The 14,493-nt window shown below is 44.8% G+C and overlaps 1 long non-coding RNA gene across 2 annotated transcripts; it reads right to left on the minus strand.

Annotated features, from left to right (window-relative positions):
- Positions 1-1,446: 1,446 nt before the first annotated feature.
- LOC103887206 lies at positions 1,447-7,119 on the minus strand. 2 transcript variants are annotated; one of them, XR_651201.4, is made up of 3 exons: positions 6,925-7,119; positions 5,622-5,717; positions 1,447-1,506 (listed from the first exon to the last, which is right to left on the minus strand). It is a non-coding gene; the product is annotated as an uncharacterized LOC103887206 (long non-coding RNA). The 2 variants fall into 2 exon arrangements; XR_001905987.3 differs by lacking the exon at positions 1,447-1,506 and having other exon boundaries at positions 5,571-5,717.
- Positions 7,120-14,493: the final 7,374 nt, after the last annotated feature.

Here is a 14,493-nt window from a genome sequence, read left to right on the forward strand (position 1 = left end):
TTTCTGATTACATATTTTCCTCAAATGACATGTAACTTTTTTTAACTTTTCCAGAAAAATATGGAAACTTTATCAACCACTTATTAACTGAACACAAAGTGAGATTACTACCAAATGCTCGTTTAATTTTGCTCTAGCAGATGCTTTAAAAGTTCGGGCATCACTGATGTTTTTGAGGATAGCTGCATAAAACACATGACGTGATTTCAAAGGATGAATCTTAGTATCTGACTCATTTGGCACATCCTTAGTATCCAGAATAAAATCAGTAGAAATAAAAGTCATATAGTTTTCAAAGAATTCATACATACTGGAAGTCTTAGGAAAAGTGCTTCTAAATGCAGGAACTAGGAGGTTTGCCCATCTTACTATTCATAGTTACACACATTTCTCCTCATGAAGTAACTGAAGCTTTCTGGCTTGTTTGTGGCACTTTAGTTTGTAGGAAAATATATAGAGAGGGCCAAATCTTGTTGGTTTCTGTTCCGGAGAATGTTTCCAACACCCCCTTTTCTCTGGTGATATTTCAGGACTGGCTTTGTTTGGCTTCATAAGCCTTTAGTCTCTTTATTTATTTATTTATTTATTTATTTATTTATTTATTTAGAGCCAGTGTCTTGCTCTGTTGCGCAGGCTGGAGTGTGGTGGCGCCATCTCGGCTCACTGCAATCTCCACCTCCCAGGTTCAAGCGATTCTCCTGCTCAGCCTCCTGAGTAGCTGGGACTACAGATGCCCGCCACCACGCCCAGCTAATTTTTGTATTTTTAGTAGAGATGGGGTTTCACCATATTGGCCAGCCTGGTTTAGAACTCCTGACCTTGTGATCCGCCTGCCTCGGCCTCCCCAAATGCTGGGATTACAAGTGTGAGCCACTGCGCCTGGCTGCCTTTAGTCTCTTGATAACCATCTCTGGTTTATCATCCTCATGCTGAATGAGAGGGTCCCCAGGCAGAGCATCAGTGCCCACAGTGTTGGGAGGGTTGATTCAATGTTGTAGACTCAGCCGCTGGCGGGATGAATCCAGCGAGCAGTAAGGCGTTGTTTAATGACCTCAAAGGGCACATTCAGGTTAATCACTGCGTCGATCTGATGAGCCCTATCTAGGGCTTCTGCCTGTCGAAGTGTCCGTGAAAAACCATCCAACAGCCAGTTAGACTGGGTGAGATTTTCCAGCTCTTGCAGCCGGCCTGATTGGTGGCCTGTGTCGGGTGCCATATGAGAGATTTCAACCAGCCCACGCGCAACCACAGGGATGCGGCCCACGGTGTGGGTGGTCTCAGCAGGTCTGGAGGGTTGCGGCCCATGGCATGGGTGGTCTCAGCAGCTCTGGAGGGTTGCGGCCCACGGCGCGGGTGGTCTCAGCAGCTCTGGAGGGTTGCGGCCCACGGCGCGGGTGGTCTCAGCAGCTCTGGAGGGTTGCAGCCCATGGTGAGGGTGGTCTCAGCGTCGCCTCTGTCTGACCCTCCCTCCCTCTGCATCTCTCTCAAATCTTGGCAGCCCACAGACTGAGTCAAATTGAGAAGAAAGAAAGTGGAGGCAAGTTCATTAATGTCAGTGCAATTAATTTAACTGTATTCAATTACAAACAAATAGAGCATTTCAGATAGTGATGACGGTTCTCAGGATGCACAAACAAGGGGCTGGGATGAGGAGTGACCAGGTTAAGGCCACCTCAGAAAGGACAGGCAGTGAGGTGGCAGGTGAATGATTAAACATGCATATCCACCCTATTTGTAATATATTTTTAAAAATAAAATAGAGATGATTGGCCAGGCTGGCCTTGAACTCCTGGGCTCAAGTGATCTGCCTGCCTCAGCCTCCCAGAGTGCGGGGATTACAGTCATATGGTCACATGTGGCCACGTCTTCTTATGAACAGAAATTCTCAATGTTAATGAGGTCAAATTCATGTATGTTTACTCTGATAGTTAGTGCTTTTGTGGAGTAGACAAAGATTTCTTAAAATATTCCCATGTGTTGACTTCTAAATGTTATTGTTTTTAAGTCCTACATTCAGGGTTAGGATGGTTTTGGGAAGGCTGTGAGGCTTGGGGTCATGATTTACTGAAGAGTTTTTTTTTTTTTTTTTAAGACAAATATTCAATTGTTCCAGCACCGTTCTTCAAGCTAACTTATAATGATCCCAAATGGGAGTATGGAACTCTAAGAAGGCAAGAGAAGCAGAAATAATAACTACTTGGATAAATATAAAATAATATTGGTGTAATTATTGGTGTAAAATAAGAATAACATCTTGTAGGTTTATAACATACATACAAGTAAATATACATGGGACTATAGGCACACATGACCACACCCAGCTAATTTTTAAAATTTGTTTGTAGAAATGGAATCATGGTATGTTGCCTGGTGTTGCAGGAAGTCAGGGACCCCAAATGGAGGGACCGACTGGAGCCATAGCAGAGGAACATAAATTGTGAAGATTTCATGGATATTTATCAGTTCCCAAATAATACTTTTATAATTTCTTATGCCTGTGTTTAATCTCTTAATCCTGTTATCTTTGTAAGTTGAGGATGTATGTCACCTCAGGATCACTGTGGTAATTGTGTTAACTCTACAAATTGATTATAAAACATGTATGTTTGAACAATATGAAATCAGTGCACCTTGAAAAAGAACAGAATAACAGCGATTTTTAGGGAACAAGGGAAGACAACTGTAAGATCTGACTGCCTGCGGGGTTGGGCAGAAAGAGCCATATTTTTCTTCTTGCAGAGAGCCTATAAACCGCTAAATTCTTTCCCCAGCAAGGAATATTAATATTAATACCCTGGGAAATGAAGGCATTCCTGGGGAGAGGTCTATAAACGGCCACTCTGGGAATGTCTGTCTTGTGCAGTTGAGATAAGGACTGAGATACGCCCTGCTCTCCTGCAGTGCCCTCAGGCTTACTAGGGTGGGGAAAAACTCCGCCCTGGTAAATTTGTGATCAGACCGGTTCTCTGTTCTTGAACCCTGTTTTCTGTTGTTTAAGATGTTTATCAAGACAATACGTGCACCGCTGAACATAGACCCTTATCAGTAGTTCTGCTTTTGCCATTTGTCCTGTTCCCTCAGAAGCATGTGATCTTTGTTCTGCTTTTTGCTCTTTGAAGCATGTGATCTTTGTACCTACTCTCTGTTATTACACCCCCTCCTCTTCTGAAATCCTTAATAAAAAACTTGCTGGTTTGAGGCTCAGGAGGGCATCATGGTCCTACCGACATGTGGTGTCATCCCTGGCGGCCCAGCTGTAAAATTCCTCTCTTTGTACTCTTTCTCTTTATTTCTCAGCCAGCTGACACGGAAAATAGAAAGAGCCTGTGTTGAAACAGTGGGGGGGTTTCCCCGATATCTGGCTTGTCTTGAACTCCTGAGCTCAAGTGATCCTCCCACCTCAGCCTCTCAAAGTACTGGGATTACAGGCATGAGCCACTGTGTCTGGCACAAGCAAATACTAAAACAACGAAAGTACAATGGAATAGAGGTAGGTAGATGAAGTTATGCTGTGTAATGTTCTTGAATTGTTCATGAGTGTGGGCGGCAAGCCACCCAGGTGCCGAGGCAAGAGACCGAGGGCACAAGCTGTTCCAGTCTAATAAAGAAAATATATAGAATAAGAATAGTTATACTAGAAATAGATTATAGATATGACTCTATATGAATAGTATCAATCATTAGTTTGTAGCATTACTCTTTTTTCCAATATTACAATAATCTTTGTTCTACAATTATAACCTAGGAAAAACCAGGCCGTACAGAGATAGGAGCTGAAGGAACATGGTGAGAAGTGACCAGAAGACTAGTGTGAGCCTCTGTCATGCCCGGACATGGCCACTAGAGGGCTCCTTGGTCTAGCAGTAGTGCCAGTACCTGGGCAGGCACCCGTTACTTAGCAGACTGGGAAAGGGAGTCTCCCTTTCCCCGGGGGAGTTAGAGAAGACTCCGCCCCACCACCTCTTGTGGAAGACCTGACATCCCTCAGGCCCGCCCGCAGTCATCCGGAGGCCTCAGCGTCTCCCTGTGATGCTGTGCTTCAGTGGTCATGCTCCTGGTCCACTTTCATGTTCCGCCCTGTACACCTGGCTCTGCCTTCTAGATAGCAGTAGCAGAATTAGTGAAAGTATTACAGTCTTTGATCTCTCCAGAAGTACATAGAAGAAATAATGACATAAACTCTCCCCTCTCTCTCTCCGCCTTGACTACCACATAGGGAAGGGCCCCCTGTCCAGTGGACACGTGACCCATGTGACCTTACCTATCATTGGAGACAACTCACACTCCTTATCCTGCCCTCTTGCCTTGTATACAATAAATGACAGCACAGCCAGGCATTCGGGGCCACTACTGGTCTCCGAACCTTGGTGGTAGTGGTCCCCAGGGCCCAAATGTCTTTTCTTCTGTCTGTTTGTCTTGTGTCTTTATTTCTACGATCTCTCATCTCCACACATGAGGAGAAAAACCCACAGGCCCTGTAGGGCTGGACCCTATAATGAGACAGTAACCAACTTAAGATGGACTATAAGTCAAAGATGCATATCATAATGTCTAAAATAACCACTGATGAATCACGTAAAATATATCTAAGAATATAACAAAAGAAAATATGAGAAATATTTAACAAATCCAGAAGAATACAGTAAAGGAAAAGAAAGAAAAAAAAAGCTGGGAAAAAATAAAAGCAAACAGTGAAATGTAATATTTTAACCCAACTATGTTAGTTCTCACATTAAATGTAAATGAACTTATTCTAATTTAAAGACAGAAAGTTTTAGGCTGAATAAAGATAACAATAAACTGGTCACAGCACTTATTTTAAAAGGAAGGACACAGGCCAGACATGGTGGCTCATGTCTGTAATCCCAGCACTTTGAGGGGCTGAGGTCGGAGGATCTCTTGAGCCCAAGAGTTCAAGACAATCCTGGGCAACATAGCAAGACCCTGTCTACAAAAAAAAAAAAAGATCACTGAAAGAAGACAATGGGAAAAGATACATCATACTGATAGTATTAGGCAGGAAATGCAACTGAAATAAAAGGATATTTATAGTGATATAAGGGTCAACACAATAGGACAATATTTTAATCCTACATTTGTACATGTCTAATAACAGCTTCAAAACATTTAAGCACAATATGACAAAGCTGAAAATCAAGGCAAATCCACAATCACACTTAGGTTTTTGTTTGTTTGTTTGTTCGTTTGGTGTTTGTTTTGTTTTGTTTTGTTTTTGAGATGGAGTTTTGCTCTTGTTGCCCAGACTAGAGTGCAATGGCACGATCTTGGCTCAATGCAACCTCCACCTCCCAGGTTCAAGTGATTCTCCTGCCTCAGCCTCCTGAGTAGCTGGGATCACAGGCATGTGCCACCATGCCCAGCTAATTTTGTATATCTAGTAGAGATGGGGTTTCTCCATGTTGGTTAGGCTGGTCTTGAATTCCCGACTTCAGGTGATCTGCCCGCCTCGGCCTCCCAAAGTGCTGGGATTACAGGCACGAGCCACCGCGCCTGGTCAGGTATTTTAATATGAATCTTTAAGTAACTGATAGAACAAGCAGACCAAAAAATAGAATACATGAATTTATACAGGATTATAAATATTCACATACTGAACATACATGAAATGCTGTACCAAACACCTGGAGAATCCACATTTCTTTAAGTGAATGTAGAACGTTTATCACATGTGTCCCATGCTCAGCCATGCAATTAATCTAGAATTAGAAATAAAACATATAAAGGTTGGAAAGAAATAAATGCAATATGGCAAGAAAAAGGTATGACTAGAAAGGAAATGAAAATGTCATTATTTGCAAATGATATACTTGCATATGGGGAGAAACCAAAAGAATTTGCAAACAAAATATACATAAATTTAACAGGGTTCTGAAGGTCAAGGTACAAAAATCAAATATATTCTATAGACTGACAAGGTAAAGTGAAATGTAAAAGACAATATCATTTATATTATCATCAAAACCAATATAATGTTTAAAATGAAACCCAACAAGAGATGCAGAAGATCTCTACTCTGAAAAACCAAGAAAATACACATGAGGCCGGGCATGGTGGCTCACGCCTGTAATCCCAGCACTCTGGGAGGCCGAGGTGGGTGGATCATGAGGTCAGGAGTTCAAGACCAGCCTGGTCAACATGGTGAAATCCTGTCTCTACTAAATATACAAAAACTTAGCCGGGTATGGTGGTGGGTGCCTGTAATCCCAGCTACTTGGGAAGCTGAGGCACGAAAATCACTTGAGCCCAGGAGGTGGAGGTTGCAGTGAGCCAAGATCGCACCATTGCACTCCAGCCTTGGCGACAGAGTGAGACTCCATTTCAAAGAAATAAAAATAAAAATACACATGAGAAAAAAATGGAGATCTACGTAAGGAAGGACATACAAAGGCATCTGTTGGAAGAGTTAATACTTTTAAACTGATGTATAGACTTGACGCAATCCTGATAAAAGGGTATCAGGAATGATGATAATGATGAGGATGTCAAAATTCGCCTGCTGAGTCTATAATTTACCTGGAAATACTAAAATTTTAGAATAACCAGGGCAACCTTGGAGAAGAACAAGGGCTTACGAATCACGTGTCAAAATTTTCTGAAACTTTCTGTTGTTGTGACAGCTTGGTATTGGCAAAGGGGACAGACAGCTGCTGAGTTGGGCCCATGTTTTAGCAGCACTTGATCACCAGGCTGGAACGAGCGGACTGGTTCTGCCGAGTTCACAGGGCTCCTGTTCAGAGCAAGCTTATGCAAAACATGAAGAATTTGTCCCACCTGAGTATGTTTAATAGTTGGCTTTCTACCAAGGAGCACCCCAGTAACCTGAGACAGATTAGCAGCCAAGGGTCTCCCCTATATCATTTCTTAGGGACTTAACCTGATCCCACTTCTGGGGGTCACTCTTACCCGGAGCAGTGCAAGGCCAAAGCCCTAAATCCATTTCAGTCGAGTTTCCTGACACGGTTTGGTAAGAACTGTTTTTAGGGTTTGATTTTTCCTTTCCATCGGTCCAGAGGATTGTGGTCTCCATGCTGAGTGCGACTCCCAATTTATTCCGAGTGCCCTGTGTACTTGGGACAACCACAGGGCTCTCATAAGGGCAATCAGTTCTGCCTCCTGTGCAGAGGTTCCCATTAGTAAAGTCCCTGCTTCTGTTACCTTGGAAACAGTTACCAAGGCATATGCAGCATTTCTTTTTCTGTTGGTTACCAGGCTGCTTCCATCCACGAACAATGTCCAGTCTGAATGTGGCAGGGCTGTGTCCTTTAAATCAGGGCAACTGGGCCGGGCGCGGTGGCTCACGCCTGTAATCCCAGCACTTTGGGAGGCCGAGGAAGGTGGATCACGAGGTCAGTAGATCGAGACCATCCTGGCTAACACGGTGAAACCCCGTCTCTACTAAAAATGCAAAAAATTAGCCGGGCGTGGTGGCGGGCACCTGTAGTCCCAGCTACTGGGAGACTGAGGCAGGAGAATGGCGTGAACCCGGGAGGCGGAGCTTGCAGTGAGCCGAGATCGCGCCACCGCACTCCAGCCTGGGCAACAAAGCGAGACTCCATCTCAAAAATAAAATAAAATAAAATAAATAAATAAATAAACAAACAAACAAATAAATTAGGGCAACTGGAAGACACCTGGTAGATAATTTCTAAATGATTGTGCATAGGTTCTTTGTGCTTTTCAGTAGCAGGAAGTACAGTTTCTGGGTTTAAGGCTCCAGCAGTCTGCACTTTTCCTGCAGGGTCATCTGGAGGTGTGGCCTGGCATTTGCTCAGCCTGCCTGCTGTCAGTCCTTCTGTTCTAGTAACACCAGCACCTGGTGAGGTTCGTGGATCATGATGGGCTGTCCCCAAACCATCTTTTCAGCTTCCTTTAACAGCAGGCAGGTGGCAGCGACCACCCTTACACAAGGGGCCAGTCTTTGGCCACAGTGTCCAGTAAGCCACTGGCTGCAATATTCTTCCTAATTTCTGTGTAAGGACCCCTAGTGTTAGACCCAGTCTCTCAGGCTCGTGAAAGGGCTTGTGAGAATTTGGAAGCCCAAGGACTAGGGCAGAGGTTAACTTAGGCTTCAGTTATTCACATGCGTGCTGGTGTTTTGTTCACAGGAGAAGGGGCCACTGTTAGCTCCCTTCAACAGTTTGTCTAGTGGCTTCACCAGTCGTTCATAGTTAGGAATCCAGATTAACAAAACCCTGTTATGCCTAGAAATCCTCTTAGCTGCCTTGGGGTAGCTGTGGCTGAGGTGGAAGAGGTTGCATTTCGCCCTTCCACTGTTAGAGCTCTGTTTCCCTTCTGTAAGAGAAAACCTAAATATTCCACAGCTCGTTGGCATATTTGAGCCTTTTTACTTGAAACCTTAGATCCACAGGTTGCTAGATGGTTTAGGGTTTTAATGGTGTTATTCTGATAGTCCCATTCAGAGGGGCTAGATCTTAGTAAATCATCCACATATTGTAACTATACCCAGTTTTTCAATTGTAAGCTCCTCAAATCTTGAGCCAAGGCTACTCCAAATATAGTTGGAGAGCTTTGAAATCCTGGTGGGAGCACAGTCCAATGATACTGAAATTGTGTGTGGCTTTAGGACCTATCTATTCAAAGGTGAACAACAGTTAGCTTTCTGTGTCTGTGGGTATGCAACAGAAAGCTTCTTTTAAATCCAGTACTGCAAACCATTTATGATCTCCAGGAAGACAAACAGGCATAGTATACAGGTTAGCTACAGTGGGACGTATGTCCTCTAAAACATCCCAGTTTGGGTCCGTGCAGGGAGTTGCTCTGGTCAGGATCTGGAATGTCGTCTGGATTTTCATCATGAAGGTGCTGTGCCTCTTCCTTTACTTTATTTAAAACCAGTTGTGGCTCATCTGCAGTGAGCATATTGTCCCAGAGAGCCTGCACGTCTGCCCAGGTGCGATGGTGTGCAGCAAATAGTGGTCAATAATTCAGCCATCTTTCGGGGATCCTCCCTGTCTGTAGGGAGGGTTAGAGTTCTTCCAATTTAACAAGTCTGAGGTGGAGCAGGGATTACAGGCCCAATCATTTCGGGCTGGAGTTGCTTGCTGATGGATGTTGTCATCGTGGGAACATTATGCAGTGCCCTGCTCTGGACTCCGTGACTTCTCGGCCAAAAGTAGTACCTTGCCTAGTCTGAGAGGAAGACAGTAGCCCTGGTGCTTCCCTGTACTCTGGGAGTCACATTCCTTCTATTTTCTGAACTGAGGCAGGAACACTGTGGGGTTTAGGGTACTCACTGTCAGGTTTGGAGGTTTTCTCCTCCTCCCCTGGGGAGCAGGACAGACCTTAGCAGTGCCTCACTCCATGAGCTCATTTCCCTTTGCTTCAGCATCCTCGTTACGCAGCCACATACATGTCAAGGTGTTCTGCCCCCTTTACCTGACCTCTGGCAGAACAGTTTTAATAAATGGTATGAAATTGCAAAGATCCAAAAACTGGTCCCCGTTTCTCAGACCCCCAAACAAACATTGGCCAAGCTGTGTTGCAATAGAAGATTTTTTTTTTTCTTGGTCATGGATGGATAACCAAAGTTCTTCCAATCTGACAGAATTCTCCCTAGATGACTGTGTGGGGAGAGACAGAGCATTGCCTGTACTGGAGCCGGAAGACGTAATGATTCCCGTGCTGGGCGCAGGACTTGCGTGTGGCCGCTTGTCTCTTTCCTTCTTTCTTCCTTTCTTCCTTTCTTTCTTTTATTTTCTTTCTTTCTCTCTCTCTCTCTCTCTTTCTTTCTTTCTCTCTTTCTTTCTTTCTTTCTTTCTTTCTTTCTTTCCAATATCCATTTTATTGTTCTCCTGAGAACAGTCTGTCTTCAGTCTTTAAGGACTCAGTTCCTCATGTGGGCTTTGGTGGGGGTCATAGGGCAGCACTCGCAGGTCTAAATCAAGGTGGGGGTGTTCAGTCCTTGTGGGCTTCACGAGATCCATTCCTGACTCCCTTGTGAATTGCACAACCTGCACAAGAATGTAGCTTCACATACAGCTTGGGAAGCACACAGGCATTGAAGACGCTTGCTTCAGAAAAGTCCCTGACTGCTGTGGCCTCATGATGTTTCCAATGATGAATTTCTTTTCTTTTCTTTTTTCTTTTTCTTTTGAGATGGAGTCTCACTCTGTCGCTCAGGCTGGAGTGCAGTGGCGTGATCTCAGCTCACTACAACCTCTGCCTCCCAGGTTCAAGCGATTCTCGTGCCTCCTGAGTAGCTGGGATTACAGGCACCCACCATCACACCCAGCTATTTTTTGTATTTTTAGTAGAGACAGGGTTTTGCCCTGTTGGCCAGGCTGGTCTGGAACTCCTGATCTCAGGTGATCCACCCACCTTGGCCTTGCTGGGATTACAGGTATGAGCCACCACGCCCGGCCTCAGATGATGAATTTCTTAATGGCCTTGTCCTTGGCCACACATCAGGCACCATTCGTGCAGCAAATCGGCTGCACATGGCCGCGGCCCTTCTTGGCATGACCATTGTTCCTTCTTTTCTTTGTCATCTTGGAGGCACAGACCAGAGAGAGGACAACTGTCCCTTTCTTTTGGCCAATTTCTCCCTTTTGGAATGGGAATGCTTACCCAATGCCTGCATCCCCATTGTATCTTAGAAATAAATAACTTGTCTTTGAGTTCGTAGGCTCATAGGTGGAAGGAACTCATTTCCAGATGAGACTGAACCTGGGACTGGAGGCTTTTGGTTGTGTTGATGCTGGGACGAGTTAAGACTTTGGGGAGCTACTGAGAAGGGACGATCTTACTTTGCAATGTGAGAAGGACGTGAGATTCGGGAAGCCCAGGGTGGAATGACACGGTTTACATGTCTGTCTCTTCTAAATCTCATGGGGAAAAGGCCTCAAAGGCATTTCAGAAGTCTCCGGAAGTGTAGTCCCTGGTGGTGGAGGTGGGCCTGGTGGGTGGTGTTTGGATTGTGGGGGTGGGTCCCTCATGAACACGTTGGTGCCATCCTCATGACAGTGAGTGAGTTCTCACTCTGAGTTCATGTGAGATGTAATTGTTTAAAAGAGTGAGGTGCCTCCTACCCCCAACTCCACTCTTGTTATGTGAGATACCTGCTGTGGGGAAAAGAGAGAGAGATCAGATTGTTACTGTGTCTACGTAGAAAAGGAAGACATAAGAAACTCCATTTTGATCTGTGCTAAGAAAAATTGCTCTGCTTTGAGATGCTGTTAACCTGTAACTTTAGCCCCAGCCCTGTGCTCACAGACACATGTGCTGTATTGAATTAAGGTTTAATGGATTTAGGGCTGTGCGGGATGTGCCTTGTTAACAATATGTTTGCAGGCAGTACGGTTGGTAAAAGTCGTCGCCATTCTCCATTCTCTGTTAACCAGGGACACAATGCACTGCAGAAAGCCACAGGGACCCCTGCCCCTCCACACCTGTGGGTATTTCTCGTCAGGTGGAGACCAGAGACTGAGAAAACAAATAGGACACAGAGACAAAGAATTGAGAAAGAATAGTAGGCCCAGGAGACTGGCGCTTAATGTGTGAGGACCTGCACCAGCACTGGTCTCTGAGTTCCCTCAGTATTTATTGATCACTGTTTTTACTATCTTGGTGAATGGGGTGTGGCAGGGCAACAGGGTGATGGTGTGGAGAAGGTCAGCAGGGAAACATGTGAGCCCCAGCCTCCGGAGTAGCTGAGATTACAGGCACGCACCACCACAACCAGCTAATTATTTTATCTTTAGTAGAGACGGGATTTCACCATGTTGGCCAGGCTGGTCTCGAACTCCAGACCTCGTGATCCACCCGCCTCGGCCTCCCAAAGTGCTGAGATTACACGTGTGAGCCACCAAGCCCGGCCGCAGTTGCCCTGTGTTTTTATGTATTATTTCATTTCTTCTCCTCTCACTCCTCCTCTACCTTATTATTTTATACAAATTACTAAATCTGTTGTAAATTAACAGACTTAGTATTTATGTTACAAAGTATTCTAACAGGATTGGCTGGCTTCCCAGAGCACACACTTTCACCCAGAGAGAGATGTGTATTGATCAGAGTGTGGTGGGGAAAGGAAGGTCGCTTGTTTTCACACGGGATGGAATAAAGGGTGGAATATAGACTCAGGAGGCGGCACGACTGGTGGAAGACCCGGCAGCATGGATGTCAGGGATGCTGTCCCCACACTGAGGACAAAATACACGTGAATGAACAGGGGACAGGGGATGTTACAGCGGCCACACCAAAGTCAACACAGTGAGAAGACTTGATGGTGGACATGTCAGCTTGAAGCACCCAAGAAGAGGTCTCAAACATTCTCCTGGCAGCAGTGGTCAGAGGGCTATGGGTTAGAGGGGAGGGATGAGTGGGTGGAGCAAGGGAATTTTTAGGGCCCTGAAACGATTCTGCAACATTGTAATGGTGGACACATGATGTTATGGATTTGTCAAAACCCGCAGAATATACAACACAAAGAGTGATCCCTGATGTAAGCTATAAACTTGTGTTAGTAACCACGTGTCAATATTGGTTTATCCATTGTACCACGTGAATGCAAGGTGTTAGTAACAGGAGAAATGTGAGAGACGGGAGGATACATGGGCACCCTCTGTACTATCTTCTCAATTTTCTATAAAGCTAAAACTGCTCAAAGAAATAGAGTCTATTGATAAATAAATAAGTTTTCCTGGAAGCCGCTGCAATCCCCAAGGTCCCCAAACAGCTTCCACCTACTGTCACTCTCTACAGCAACGAGCATCTCCACGAGCTCGCAGGAGGATCTCTGTGCCGTCTACACACGCGCCCGGCTTCAGCCATCCCAGGAAAGGAGGGCCTCTGCTTAATCTTCCAAGTTCTATGTGAGTTTCCCTTGGAAAACTCTAATTCAGAGCCACACAGGAGGGAGTCTGGTGGTTCTTCAGAAGAGGGTGTGCTCGGTTCAAGGTTACAACAGAAAATCCAGCACCATCCACCCCAAAGTCAACACAGCATCTAACACAACCTCCCCTCACATTTACCTTCTGAAAAGGATGTGGCATCCCCACGCTTCCTCCTGACATCACAGTTGGCAGCAATTCCTCTCAGCTTTTATTTATCTGAAAAATGCCTTTATTTTGCCCTAATTTGTGAGGGAAATTGTGCATAGTGTCAGAGTCCAAGCTGGCAATTTGATTTCTTACCAGTGTCTGCTTCTGGCTTCCAAAGTTCCTGTTTGAGAAGACAGCTGTCATTCTGGGGGTTCCTGTTTGAGAAGACAGCCGTCATCCTCGGGGTTCCTGTTTGAGGAGACAGCCGTCATTCTGGGGGTGCCTGTTTGAGAAGACAGCCATCATTCTCATGGTTCCTATTGGAGGAGACAGCCATCATCCTTGGGGTTCCTGTTTGAGGAGACAGCCGTCATTCTCGTGGTTCCTGTTTGAGGAGACAGCCATCGTTCTCGGGGTTCCTGTTTGAGGAGACAGCCGTCATCCTTGGGGTTCCTGTTTGAGGAGACAGCCGTCATTCTCGTGGTTCCTATTTGAGGAGACAGCTGTCATTCTCGTGCTTCCTGTTTGGGGAGACAGCCATCGTTCTCGGGGTTCCTGTTTGAGGAGACAGCCGTCATCCTTGGGGTTCCTGTTTGAGGAGACAGCCGTCATCTTTGGGGTTCCTGTTTGAGAAGACAGCCATCGTTCTCGGGGTTCCTGTTTGAGGAGACAGCCATCATTCTCAGGGTTCCTGTTTGAGAAGACAGCCATCATTCTCGGGGTTCCTGTTTGAGAAGACAGCCGTCGTTCTCAGGGTTCCCTAGTGCTAAGGTGTTTTTTTCTCCTGGCTACATCTAACATTTTTCTCTTTTCCTTTAGTTTCTGCAGTTTGACTACGATGTGACTAAGTATGGCTTTCTTCAGCTTTATACTTCATGGAGTTCAATAAGCCTATTGAATCTGTGGGTTAATGACTCTTACCAGTTTTGGAAAATTGGCTACTATCCATGAAAATAATATTGCTCCTATCCCATTCTCACCCTTCTCCTGGGATTCCAATATACATGTTAGACAGTTGGATCAGTACTATATGGCCCTATCCTGTGTGTGTGTGTGTGTGTGTGTGTGTGTGTGTACTTTTAATTCTATTTTGTCTCTGTGCTTTATTTTGGATAATTTCTATGAACCTGTCTGAAACTTTATTAATCCTTTTTGCTACTGTATGTTTAGTCTGCTCTTAAGCCCATCCAATGAGTTCTTAATTTCAGGTATTATATTAATTGGTTAATATAATAATAAACACTTATTTTTATTATTTATTTTTAATAACAGATAATAAGCACTTATTTTCATAGCTTCCGTCTCTCTGTTGAAATTCTCCGTCTTTTCATCCATTTTGTTCATCCTTTCCTCCATCTTATTTCATGTATTTACAACAGTATTGTAAAGCACTTGTCTGCTAATTCTTTCATCTGGGTTATCTGTGTGTCTGCTTCTATTGCATAGCTTATCTCTTGGTTGAAAATCACACTCT

This window comes from Papio anubis, chromosome 8 (assembly GCF_008728515.1).
Source record: "Papio anubis isolate 15944 chromosome 8, Panubis1.0, whole genome shotgun sequence".
Taxonomy (NCBI): Eukaryota; Metazoa; Chordata; class Mammalia; order Primates; family Cercopithecidae; genus Papio; species Papio anubis.